Consider the following 14,328-nt stretch of genomic DNA (forward strand, 5'->3'; position numbering starts at 1 on the left):
GGCACCATCATCGATTTGCCTTTTTCAAGACACTTTACACTCGAAACACTCCCTTTCATTTCCTATTTTTCCTATTATCGTTTATTCTCAACAGAGAATTGGTTCATTACCATGCACACAGGAAGAAGGCATATGCAAATACTAGTATGTGAATTTATATACAAATGCGCATATACATACATATATATGCTCACTCAAGTAGGACAGAGCCAGATGTCACACGTTGCCGAACGCGGGGACCGATTGTGCTCTTTGTCTTTCGTTCCGCACTCTCGCTTGCAGTTCAAACACATTAGCTTACATTTGCTTGCGTACGGAATAGATTCGTATATTTGATATGTCCATATGATTTGTATGCATCTTTACATATAGATTTATTCTTTTTGAAAATTGCGCGAAATTGTGTATGTATATGCATGTTTATATACATATATTAGTATACAACATATCTTATAAGGTATATGGTAAATATTACCATACATTTTTTCCTTCATATATAATAAAAAAATTAATAATGATAACATTAAAACAACAGGTATTATTAACGAACTTGGTTTTATTTTAAATTCTTCAAGTAAATCAAATTAATAATAATCAATAAGAAGGCATATGCAAATACAAATACGTGAATTTATATATGTACATATGCGCATATACATACATATATACGCTCACTTAAGTAGGAGAGAGCAAGATGTCGAACGTTGCCTTTCGTTTGCTTTGTCGCTCGTTCCGCGCTTTCGCTTGCAGTTTATTCAAGGTAACGACAATAAGCAAGGTAACGACAAATGAGCAAGGTAACGGCAATGAGCAAAGTAACACTAATGAGCAAGGTAACACTAATGAGCAAGGTAACGACACATTTTTTCGTGCGTGCAGCCTGTTAAATCGAGTTATAAGACGTTATCACGTCAAAAAAGTTAATCCACGGTCTGCATCATTTCTCCTTCAAATGTTGATGGATCTGTAAAAAGTAAAAAAAATCTTGTAAAATAAAGTTGTAGTTATAAAGGGTTTTTCAATTGGCGCGGGTCGATTTTGGCACCCTGTGGCAGCCATTTTGTTTTTGTGACATCTGTCAAATCTTTTGTTTATTATTCAGTTGTTAATGCCAAATCATCATGGCAAGTTACACGATTGAACAGCACGTTCAAATGATAAAACTTTATTATCAAAATGAATGTTCATTAACGCAACCGTTTTTCGGAAGACGTGGTGGCCCTTCCAATTTCTTATGGCCCATATTGAACCATATGGACCTAGACGACATGTGGTTCCAGCAGGACGGGGCTACGTGCCACACAGCAAACGCCATTTTATTCTATTTCAACATCTACCCGCCTTTATTGAAAAACCCTTTAGTATGTCGAGCAAGATTTTTGAATTTCGAAAAATTGTACAATTTAAAAAAAAGCACACGTTTTACGTCATAAATGTCACACTTTAAGGGGACCCGGTGGTCTAGAAATTTCAAAAAATCATTATTTTGTTTTTTCGATATTTCGAAAGTATTTTTCAAAAGTGCGCCATTTTGTTAATTTTTCATTTTTTTCGATTGGTTCTAGTTCCGACCATAACTGCACTCTTTCTGATTAAGAATCTTCTTGAATTTTGTGTTTCAGATGAGTAGAAGTCTCGAAATTATCTACGCCGTCCGGGTTCGATTTTTCGAGAGGGTCATCTTCAGCGGCATTTTTATAATAATAAACATTGTTTCAAAAAAAAAAAAAAATTTTTTTTGTATGCTCAATAAGCGTACTAATAAGCCCGAAAAGTTGAAACATCGCTTTTTTTAAATTTTTAATGACAAAAGAAAAATCGTGAAAATAGGTGAAATTTTCGTGGTCTAGACCACCGGGTACCCTTAATAATGTTTATACAATTTTTTAATAAGCTTATCAAAGATCGGGCTCGACAAACTATAGAGAAAATACTTTCGAATATTTAAAAAAACCGCATCAAAAATATTACAAGTTGCCGGAAAGAGTAGTTTCGATAAAAACGAGTTTAAACTTTCAAGTGCATTTCTTTCGAGGTAGCGCGCGTTTAAAGCAAGAACTTAAAATAATTTTTTTAATTTATTTTGTTAACTTACGTCTAATATCCCATTCCAGCTTCATATTGTATGCCTTCCTGATCAATAAGCAATTGTTGTTGTTTATTTTTTTCCAGTCGACTAGATGTTCTGGCCTCTTTTGTTGCTTTCATAGCCTTGATTCGTGCGTGTTTTAGCCGGTTCGAATTTTATCCGAGACAATAGTGGTACCCCTCATATCCAATTGTCATTCTAAGTAATCTTTCCATTCTTAGATACAGCAACATTGGTAGCTATTTGAACTACTATACAACGACGCTGTAACATTTTCGAAAATCACAAATAAGACACACAACCGTTCGTTTCGAATGATCAAAAACAACTAACCTTTAGTTTCATAAACCTTGGCATATCCACCATACACATCTTCTCATAATGTTTTATAGATGCCCCCATACATACTTTAGAATAACAAAAGAACTGACAGGCTGAAAGGCTCCGAAAGTAACGGCCAGCTGCTTCAAACGAAGGACAGCTACCTGTGTGCATCAAACTCTCGTCGGGAGGTTACATTTCCTACCATAACTTTGTACACATAGGGAACTTTACAGTCGACTTCCACAGAAATACGCCTAAAACTATAAAGAATAATAAATGTAAAAAAAACGATTTTTTGAAAATTCTGGACGTATGTAACCCCTTAATGGAGCCTAACCCCTTAACAAACAAATTTTAGGCCTTAAGACCAAATATTCGGTTCACATCAACGAAAACATTCTATTTTTTTTCAGTGCCCAAAAACTTAGTCCGTCCATACAATGCAAGACGATCTTTTTACCTAACCTCATTATTCTGTTGCTTTACTTCACTTTACCGCGTACGTGTATATGCAACACGCTGCATATTAAGTGCAATTACAGTGCCGATCAGAAACCAATGATAAGCTTTTAGTTTTACTGCCACTATACATATAGTATATGTACCCGCATACATACATTTATATGTATATACACATATCTACATGTAAATGCATATTTGTATGCATGCGTTCGTATATGTGCATACGCCTAAGTGTAGAGTAACGAGCATTGTGCTATTTGCAACACTATTAGAAGGAAGCTATGCTTTTGGGCAGAACACTAAATACATACTTACTTACATATGTATACGTGCCCATGTGGTGGGCTTAGAATTAGAACAACCTTTTTTTAGAATTTTTGTTGCATTTTACTTATTCACTTAAATTTCTATTTTGTTTTATTTTATGGTGCATTTTATGTCTTATTCCCATTTAAGGTTCTGTACTGGAACTTCATTCATTGTTCGGTTTATGCTTGCGTTCTATGCAAATGTGTGTATCTATGCTCGAGTGTACTAAGGAACCCAGTTGACTACACATTTACATATACAAACAAGTTCATATGAAGAAAATGCATAGAATTGGTGAAGGGCAGCAGTAGATGGGGCAAAAAGTGGGTGATGGATAGTTGATTGTTGAATTTGTGCTCACGAGCGGTCACTAATTGAAATGCATCACGAGTTTTCTAGCTGCATTTGCTACACCACTTGCCGCAAGTATGCAGACGGCAGTTTTCTACAATAAAACAATTGTTTTCGTCAATGCTGAAAGGAGGAAGATGGCATTGGTGGAAGTGATGAGGTGGTGATAGCTTTGTACTCCTGACGTCGTTTAATGGACATGTGGCGGCACGACGTCGAACCCAGCTGAGTAGGTTGGTAGGGCATGTTCGATGTAGACATACTGACGAAGAGAAGGCGGTCTAAAAAATGAGCACGGATAAGCGCCAAGAAAATGTTTATTAATTTCACATAACAAGCCTTAATTTCAATCCATTTCAGTTAAATTATTGACAGGGTTACATTTGCATGTATCTCATATTCATCATAGCATTTATACTATATCATAAAAAATGTACGAAAATGAATATTAATAAAAAAACCACAATGTAAAAACAGTGAATATAAATAAGTTTAGCGACAAAGTAAGGGCTTGAATTGTTCTTGTTCTATCATGAAGCAAGTCCAGAAAGTTAGTGTATGGGTGTTCTCACGACCATCAAGAATATTTTTCGACGTGTCGTCAACATTAACTGATAGCCTGATTTCTGCACTTCAAAACGTGATTAATTCTACATTATCATATAGAATGCTTTTGGCCCAAGAGCATCTTTTCTAAAAAATGTCTATCATATCTCTCCAAGTGCGGAATCTTTAAATCGTTGTAAAAGGCGGCGTCGTGTACAAGTCGTTGCACTTTTCGCCCTCCGCTAAAAACTTAAAACTTACACTATTGCAACCAAAAATAATAGGACTATGAATAAGTTCGTTTCGGTTTTACAACAGATGGCGTAACTTGATTATTATTCCATCGATCCACATTTCCAAACATTCATTGGAGAGCTACTGTCGTAAGGCACAAACGTCAGTATAAGTTTTTTATTTGAAGTGTAAACAACAATATTTTTACCACACTTGAAAATGTCGAATTTCGTGCCAAATAATGTGTTTTTGCGGGGAGTTCTTCTTCATTATTTTAATATGAAGAAAAAAGCAGCCGAAAGTCATCGTATCTTGGTGGAAGTTTATGGTGAGCATGCTCTATCTGAGCGAACGTGCCAGAAGTGGTTTGCACGCTTTAAAAGTGGTGATTTTGGCTTGGAAGACGAAGAACGCGAGGGTGCGCCGCCAAAGTTCATGGATACCGAATTGGAGGAATTGCTCGATCAAGATCCGGCTCAAACGCAAGAAGAGGTTGCAAAAACTTTGGGAGTTGATCAATCAACCATTTCCAAACGTTTAAAAGCCATGGGAATGATCCGAAAGGTAGGCCATTGGGTGCCGTATGAATTGAAGCCAAGAGACGTTGAACGCCGTTTTATGGCATGCGAACAACTGCTTCAACGGCACAAAAGAAAGGGTTTTTTGCATCGAATTGTGACTGGCGATGAAAAGTGGGTCCATTACGACAATCCAAAACGTCGGGCAACGTATGGATACCCTGGCCATGCTTCAACATCGACGTCGGCGCAGAATATTCATGGCCTGAAGGTTATGCTGTGTATCTGGTGGGACCAGCTGGGTGTTGTGTATTATGAGCTACTGAAACCGAATGAAACGATTACGGGGGATGTCTACCGACGACAATTGATGCGTTTGAGCCGAGCACTGCGAGAAAAACGGCCGCAATACGCCGATAGACACGACAAAGTTATTTTGCAACATGACAATGCTCGGCCACATGTTGCACAAGTGGTCAAAACATACTTAGAAACGCTCAAATGGGATGTCCTACCCCACCCGCTGTATAGTCCAGACCTTGCGCCATCCGATTACTATCTCTTCCGATCGATGCAACATGGCCTGGCTGACCAGCACTTCCGTAATTACGATGAAGTCAAAAAATGGATCGATTCGTGGATTGCGGCAAAACCGACCGAATTTTTCACAAAGGGAATCCGTGAATTGCCAGAAAGATGGGAAAAAGTAGTAGTAAGCGATGGACAATATATTGAATATTAAATTTGTAACCATTTTACGTCAATAAAGTTTCAAATTTCGAAAAAAAACCGCGCGAACTTATTCATAGTCCTATTAAGTATAGAATCTGTATTTTGGTACCACAAAGGTATAATTTTAAATAAATATTGTTTTTATCAGGGAGAGAATATCCGCGCGGCGGATAATGGAAGACCTTATTAAAATTTTAAAGAGAGTTTCGAAAGAAAAGGAGTTGGCAAAGAAGTCTGTCTTCGGCTCGACAATGTCAGATCTTACACAGCCAACGCTACGAAGCAACTTCTGGACTCAGCATTAAACGTTTTGAACCACTTCATGCGTACCTTTCATTTAATTAGCTAAGAATATTTATAGTTAATGCTAGCAAGCACCCGGTCGGTTTTGCTGTTCCGCTAAAGCAAAGTAGAACTGCAATACTACCAGTAATGAAATGCACCCAGTTTTTTACAAAAGGCCTTTCAAACTTACCTGCCATTGTTCCTGCATCTCAGGCGAACGGGCTTGTTGCATTGGAATATGCGCGTCAACTTCTAACCAAAAACCCACATAATAGAATACCTTCATTCCGACTCTATAGAGTACCCACTAGGTTAGGTTAGGCTAGGTTTGGCAGCCGCATCGCCCATAGAGACAACGATGCCACTGAGACCCCGAAATGGGTCCGTTGTGAACCGTGGGGGCTGGGCTACATTTCCCTATCCATATTGAACCATCCTGAGCTTTTGGTTGTTAGCTGAGCTAGGTTGTTGATACCTAAAGTGTATAGATTATCTATATTCGTTAAGAAGTAGGATTTTAAAATTTGGTTCCTGCTTCTGGCTAGAGCTGGGCATGTGACAGCGTAAGACACTCCTTGCTGTTGTTTGGAATGCATCCAGGGCTCGTAGGGTAGCTTGGCTGTGCGATAGAATGCAGATATCCGTTGATGATATTCTGTTTATCTTTAACCATTTTAAATCATTCATGAATTCATGAATAGCGTTTATTTCCGCTTGAAAAACACTACACTGATCCGGTAGTTTAAAGGATTCACTCATAGAAAGTTATTTGCAAAATAACCATGATCCTACACCGGTGTCCATTTTAGATTCGTCCGTGTCAAATAAAAAGCGTCTAATGCTGTCCAAAATTGTATTAAAATTCCTTGTATACTCGTAACTACAAAAAACTGAAGGCTCTGCCATTTCAGTGTTGCGCTTAAAAATATAACGACATCAATAAAGAACACCTATTTACGTAGTTGCTAGATTTATTAAGCCAACCTCAACACATCTGATCTCCTTAATAATAGGAAAAAAATCACTTCAAAATAATTACTCAAGGGTACTGCTATTTTAATTTGCACAGCTATACATATGTTTTAGGTATGAGAAAATTCCATTTTTAGAGATACATCCATCTGTGCAGCACTTATCGGTTTTATCCCTTGTAAATGTAGTTTTTTCATTGTATTAAAGAGGAGAGTCATGGATTTTATGTACGCGGAATGAACGATTTAGTCACTCCGCCATTCCAAAATGCGCACCAAAATGTGACACGTAATGGATGGATGAGACGGTTGAAAGACCTCTCTCGTATTACGTCTTCCATAAGCGTCGTTAAAATAATAAATACTGTTTGTTGGCACAACCAAAAAGTTCTAAATGCGCTTCATCAGAGAAAATAACTCCCTTCACCACTCACTTGTAATTACCGTAAGATTCATTCTGCGACCGTTACGCGCGTCATATGCTCTGCTTGTTTCAAACGATAGGTGAGGAAAATCAACAGCAAAAAAATTGGAAAACTCATCTAACTCTTTCATTTCATCATTCTATGCATTGGAACGTAGGAGGCATAAACCGTTCCAACCCGATAGAATTTATAATTACTCTGCAGACTTTTTCTTGTGGAATGTGAAAATAAATGCGCTCTAGAAGAATAGAACAATCAAATGCACTATTGATGATATCAAAAATGAAGCAGAGTTAAAGGATACTCCCTATATTTCGTAAAAACTTTAAATTGGTTAGGACACATCTTGCATCATACGAAGGAATAGGATCAACAAAATTGAGCGATCTGAGAGCGAAGAAAATTCTTTTGAATTCATTTGAGTCTATTCATATAGCAAAGATGATGCGGCTTCCATATAAAGACAACATTTCAATTTAGGTAGATCGTGCAAGCGAGGTAGGTAGTAAGATTGACGTGCATGGATCAGCAAGTCTAAGCCAAAGCTCCGCATGAAAGCAAGTATAGAAGATGGCTTACGAAAAGTACATATAATTTATATTACTTTGAAATAATAATTTTGAATCATAAACTATACCCATATTTAAAACTTCATTCCTAATGTTGAAAGGTGAGTCATTAATTCAACATGAAGTAGAAAATAGCTGGCGAGGCGGAAAAAACGATATATGAAAATGTTTCTTAAAATTTTTCTTTTTCTTTTTTATCACACCATGCCGCGAAGTTATTGAGATCTGATTGGGGCTTACACGATTCGGAAAGACTTGAAATTGATTTACAATTTTTTATATCGTCTGCATATAAATAAAGTTTCCGATAATTCTGAAAATTTAGAGTACTCAGATATATGATTAACTGCCCTAAGCGACGCCAGAAGAAGAACTTTGAAAGGTAGCATAATGTCGCCAATTTCTGGGTTAAAGTCTATAGATAAGTTTTTTATTTTTTATTTTTTTTTTTTTTTTGTTTTTTTGTTGTCCTCTCAACTTGGAGTTTCTAGCATATATGTATTAGCTTTAATTATTCGCCACAATATGACAAATCTTTTCAACTGAAAGATGAGAGATCGCCGTTAAAGTCTATATTCACATCGCATTTAGATTCGCTTTTTTAGAATATCATTCAACTGATACCATTAAAACATTTCTAGATTAGCGCAGACAAAGTTATAGATATGGTCCTCATATGTTAATATGAAATGTCAGAAAAGCCATAGCCAGAGCTGACAATTTGACTTCGTCTTAATATAGGCACTATTTTGCTTCTTTGAAAGAACCTTTGTATTCGAGGCAGTTTTTACATACTAAAGTTATATAACAAGTAGGTAATGTATAATATAATTTAGTACCATGATTTTCTTTCTTCTTTGGTGATTTACAAGAGCCTTAAACGCATCTAGTTGCTGTTGGTTAACTGATGGTTAACTGCCGTGTTAGCTCACAGCAAAAGAACTCGGTACGGTCGATGAACTTTGCAATGAAAACGAACTTACAAAACAGCGAAAAGTGTGGAATGTTACAATAAAAACAGCAACAACATAATTCTGGTCATTACAAGAAATAGTATGACTTAAAGAGCGTACAAAGCAAAGTTAAGAAAACGAAATATTATAAAGAGAATGGCATACAGAAAGAAGCGCACGCACAAGAAAAGCCAGCTGCAGACATCTTAAAAGCAAGTCAAAATTAAAGTTAAGAACCAAATAACCACAAACAAAATTTAAAGTCAACGAACTTGCCAACCAAAAAATTAATAGCCCAAAAGCCAATGTGAAGCAAATCACAAATACAGTCAAAGCAACGCAACTGTCAGTGTGCGTATGAGTATTCTATTTGTGCTCATTTAAGCTCTCATATAAGTGCGTGAGGTTTTGTGTTGACAGCGAATATACAGACACATATAAAAAATACGTATGTAAAGATGGGATAGCTGTGTTGTAACAAGATGGTCACTGGACGAACGTATCTTACCAAAACTTTTGCAGGGAGTGTAATGTGCTACCTTTAGAAGCAACTATTAAAATATTAATTTGCTGGGATTTAGCTAACAAGTGTACATAGTTTTCTTTTACGATATCTTAATTGAATATTGCTCGCAAGTATAGGTGGATGGGCGCGCGAATACAAATCATGATGTTTTATAAAGGGTGGTCGAATTAGCGTTGGAAGTATCATTTTTTTCTCATTTTGACAGTTAACATTCGTGATGTGTCAAAAATTTTGTTTTTTTGTTACACATTTACAAAACAGGCTATTTTTTGTTTGCAAAATATTAAAAACATCTGGAAGTGGATTAAGCAGACCATTGGCGATGTAAAGTGGACATCCACAAGCCAAGATTAAACCACATTTGACTAATTTTTTATGGGAATAAATGCTACGCCAACCATTAAAAAATTACTGAAGAGTTTAAACATAAAAGTGAAGTTGCCTTTGATGAAATAGGTGTGGAATCTCCATGTACCCATAAATTATTATACTATAATGGGCTAATGTAAAGCTAACACTAAAATGATATTATTTATTTGTTATCTATAATTAAAATTACAAAATAACTTTTTAGCACAAGCTACCAAGGCTATCGGCTCTAAAATGATATTTTACTCCATGTTTAATGGCAAGAATTGCTCTTTCCAACGAAAATAGTCATATACCAATACTCGATCGCCTTTTATTTTAAACCGAATTAAATTTAAAAACATAATTTAGCTGCACTCTCCTGTACTTGGGTAGATATTTGTAAGATTGTACGAAATTTAAACCAAAGGCAGTAGTTTGCCCATTACGAGCATGAAACATAAAGTATAAAAAAAAATTTATAAAAAAAGTGTTTGTAAAGCGCTCCTGGTTTTTACTCAATTTGAATAGTTTTCTAAATCCCGGATGTTATGGCCAAAGATGTTTACGAACTTTTTTCAAGATACACAAACTTACTCAAACGCATTTTTGTGCTAAATTTGTATTTTGTTCAGTAGTACGAGTAGTAGTTTTATACTTTACCTCCGTCAGCCTTTCCCCCAAACTGTTATACTGCAACAACAAAATCCTGCGCAAAACTATACAAATGTTGGTAAGCATTCAGTCACAAATCAATCATAATGAGATGCTTAACCCTTCATTAGGCACGTGGTCTACAATCGTAGACCACTTCTTTTCAAAGTCGTGCAACTCCTTAAATTTGTCTCTTAAATTACCTAAGCTTTTTAATAGCTGTTTATAATTAATCTCTTTATCCAATTAGTGCATTCAATGCGGGTTTGACGTGCAGTTGTAAATTTTTTCAAGGTCTGAACAGTGCTGGTCTACATATGTAGACCACGTGACTAACGACGTTACTTTTTCTTGCGGCAATATTATTTGATATATTAAATATTTGAATTAAGTTCAGGTAAGTTTTGCTTATATTTTTTTTACAAAAGTGTGCTAATTTAATTAGTTTCAGATAATATTATGTCTGATTCCAAAAAAAGACGATTGGAAAGCAGCAAAAATCCTGAAGTATGGGAAAGATGGCTCTCCGAACTATCAAGTAGTGAAGAAAGTGCTATGGATGAAGAAAACGAGACGGAGGTTGACGAAGATACGGATATCAATGTGAACGCTGCTGAAGAGAGTGACCACGAGACCGAATCGGAACTAGAAGGATTAACCGATGATGAAATTCTTTCAGACGATTCTTGTGCATCTCATCCCCAAAATGTCTATTTAGGAAAAGACAATGTCACTAAGTGGAAGAAAACCAGACCCAATTTGCAAGTTCGTATTCGTTCGCACAATATAATCAAACTTGTGCCGGGTACAAAAGGTAATGCGCGCAATGTTGAAACAGAAATTGAGTGCCTAAATTTATTTGTGAATGATTCGGTTATAAGAATAATAACCGTTTCCACAAATTTGTATATTCAAAAAGTACGGGTTAACTTTCAAGAAGATAGAATGAATCAAGATGCAAGAGAAACCGATGACACCGAAAATCGCGCTTTCATTGGCATTTTGTTTTTGATTGGCGCTCTTAGAAGCTCGAGAAAAAATCTTCATACAATTTGGGACAATTCCCAAGGAAACGGGGTTGAATCGTGCTACCTAGCGATGAGCGAGAAACGGTTTCGATTTCTGATAAGATGCCTGCGATTTGATGGCATCAATACACGACAGCAGAGAAGAGCAATTGATAAATTGGCACCTATAAGAGAACTCTTTTAAGGTTTCCTGGTCAACTTTCAAAGTAATTTTATTGGTAGTGAGTTTCTTACTGTGGATGAACAATTATTAGCATTTAGAGGACGTTGCGCGTTTAAGCAATACATTTCTAGTAAGCCGGCCAAGTTTGGCATTAACACATTCGCGATGATGGATGTAAAAACGTCTTACACTTTTAATTTGGAAACTTATATGGGCACTCAGCCGGACGGACCGTACAAACTTAGCAATAGTGCGGAAGAGATAACTCTTCGATTGGTAGAGCCAGTCGCAGGAACTAATCGCAATATTACTGGTGACAATTGGTTCAGCAGCTTATCGTTGGTTAATAATTTGCTATAGAAAAAGCTTACATATTTGGGAGCTGTGAGAAAAAATAAACGTGAAGTTCCCAAAGAATTCCTTCCCAGGAAGAATCGTAAAGAAAAGTCAAGTATTTTTGGTTTCCAAGAAAATTGTACACTAGTGTCGTACTGCCCGAAAAAAACCGGTCAATGATCCTGATATCATCTGTGCACCATGATAACGCAATAGATGAGCAAACAAATGATGAAAAGAAACCAATTATGATAACCGATTATAATCACATAAAAATTGGTGTAGATCTTGTGGACCAATTATGTCAGAAATATAATGTTGCAAGGAATACGTGTCGTTGGCCAATGGTAATATTTTACAATTTACTAAATATCTCTGGTATAAACGCTCTTTGTGTATATAAAGCAAAGATCCCCAAAATAATATAAAGCAGAGTGATTTTCTTGAAAAATGCGCTTGGGAGCTCATTCGACCACAAATTGAAGTTAGATCAAAGAATCCTCGACTACCCAGGGAAATGAGGTAGCGAGCCCACAACCTTCTTGGCATCCCAGGCATTGCACCACAACCCACTCAATCACCAAGTAACTATGTCGGACGTTGTCATATTTGCCCTCGCAATATGAACAAATCATCCCGAAAGTCGTGTACTAAATGTGGCAGATTTGCTTGCAAAAATCATATGAGGGAAAGCTGCACGGGATGTCTCAGTGAGGAAATATAAGCAGTTTTCAAAAACCGCAACATATAAGTTTTGTACTGAACTTTTATTTTTTTATTCAAAGAAGTGAATTTTACATATTTTTATTTTAAGTTTTACGAATAATAAAAACTCTTTTGTAAATCGTCCATTAGTTATAAGAAAAAACTTTTATGAATTGCAATACATGTTAAAAAACACATACATTCATGTTTTTATTGAACTTACAGAAGATACACAAATATTTTAGTGAAAATATTAGTTTATATTCTTCACATTAAATCACAGAATATACTTATGAAGTATTATTAAGAAACGCAAATGAATAACACTTTTAGTCATAATATTAAAATGGTCTACGATTGTAGACCACGTGCCTAACCACGTTACAAAAATCCACGTGCCTAACGAAGGGTTAAATTTTTCGAAAGAAATCTACACCCAGTATCACTACATGTTATAAAACAAAGTCGCTTTTTCTGTCCCTATGTCCCCTTATACGCTTAAATCTTTAAAACTACGCAACGGATTTTGATGCGGTTTTTTTTTAAAGATAGATTGATTGAAGAGGAAGGTTTATATCTATATAATGTGAAGAAATATATAAAGGGGGCGTGGCAATCGGTCAAAATGTGGCAAAAAAACATAAATTTTTTGTTTTCACGGCCATAAATCATAAACGAATCAACCAATTAAAATGAAACTTTCTTGAAGTTTAACTTTGAAATATTTACTTTCGTTCTGCATTAAAAAAAAAATTGATTTATTTGTTATTTAACCAAAATTGTTTAAACAAAAGCAGCTCTTTTTCCAAAAAAAGCTGTTTGTGTGTGTGTTCGCTGTCAACCGAATGAAGCAACAGGCGTTAAGCGATAATCTCACCACACCTCATTAATGTTGAATTACATCGTATGGTGACGTATGTATGTATGTATTTACGAATCGCTCGCATTATTTCATTTCGGACATATGTACATATGTATCTATGTATGTACTGAATTCCATGTAATTATATGTACATACAATTTTACAGCGAAATAAAACGCTATTTTCACGTTCTATATTAGAAAATCGCACATAATTAAAATACAGTTTTTGAATAGTTTTTATTGATTCTGAGCGCGTTTAGTTTGCTATCGATTCCATACAATAACATTTTTTGTCATTTACTTTTTACGACAACTAATAGCTTCTTTTCGAAGCGATTTCAACAAATGGGTACAACATTAATCCTTATCCAATTAAATACCTTAAATACATTGTTGTTTTCATATAGATCTACATATGTATATGGCTCTTTACAGCATATAATTAAAAACAATATTTTTCAAGATATTACAACAGTAATTAGTAATTAAGATCTACCGGAAAAATTGCGTTAGCTGTTGCGTCATCCGGCATTGCCGCTACTCTTTTGGAAAGAGTCTTTTGGAAAGAGGCCGAACCACACATTCTACATTCAAGCTCCCGCTGAAAATCGCCACCGATGATGATAACAGCGTCTGTAGTGTTTCTAGACAGAGCAATACAGCAAAATTGATGCGTGACTGCTCATTAATAGTCTGGGACGAAGCTACCATGTCAAACAAGACGTCTGTGGAAGCACTGGATAGGACAATGCGCGATTTGCGCAACAAAAATGCACCTATGGGTGGATGTACAATTCTGTTCTCAGGAGATTTCCGTCAAATCCTACCAGTTGTAACTCGAGGAACACGTGCTGACGAAATAAATGCTTCGCTAAAAAGATCCCACCTTTAGTCGTATGTCAATAAATTAGAGCTTAAAACTAATATGAGGATTTC

The 14,328-nt window shown here is 35.9% G+C and overlaps 1 long non-coding RNA gene across 1 annotated transcript; it reads right to left on the reverse strand.

The window, feature by feature from the left end:
- Positions 1-835: 835 nt before the first annotated feature.
- LOC128859623 (uncharacterized) lies at positions 836-2,572 on the reverse strand. The gene is made up of 3 exons (XR_008454174.1): positions 2,423-2,572; positions 2,096-2,353; positions 836-964 (listed from the first exon to the last, which is right to left on the reverse strand). It is a non-coding gene; the product is annotated as an uncharacterized LOC128859623 (long non-coding RNA).
- Positions 2,573-14,328: the final 11,756 nt, after the last annotated feature.

Source organism: Anastrepha ludens, chromosome 4 (assembly GCF_028408465.1).
Source record: "Anastrepha ludens isolate Willacy chromosome 4, idAnaLude1.1, whole genome shotgun sequence".
NCBI classification, from domain to species: Eukaryota; Metazoa; Arthropoda; class Insecta; order Diptera; family Tephritidae; genus Anastrepha; species Anastrepha ludens.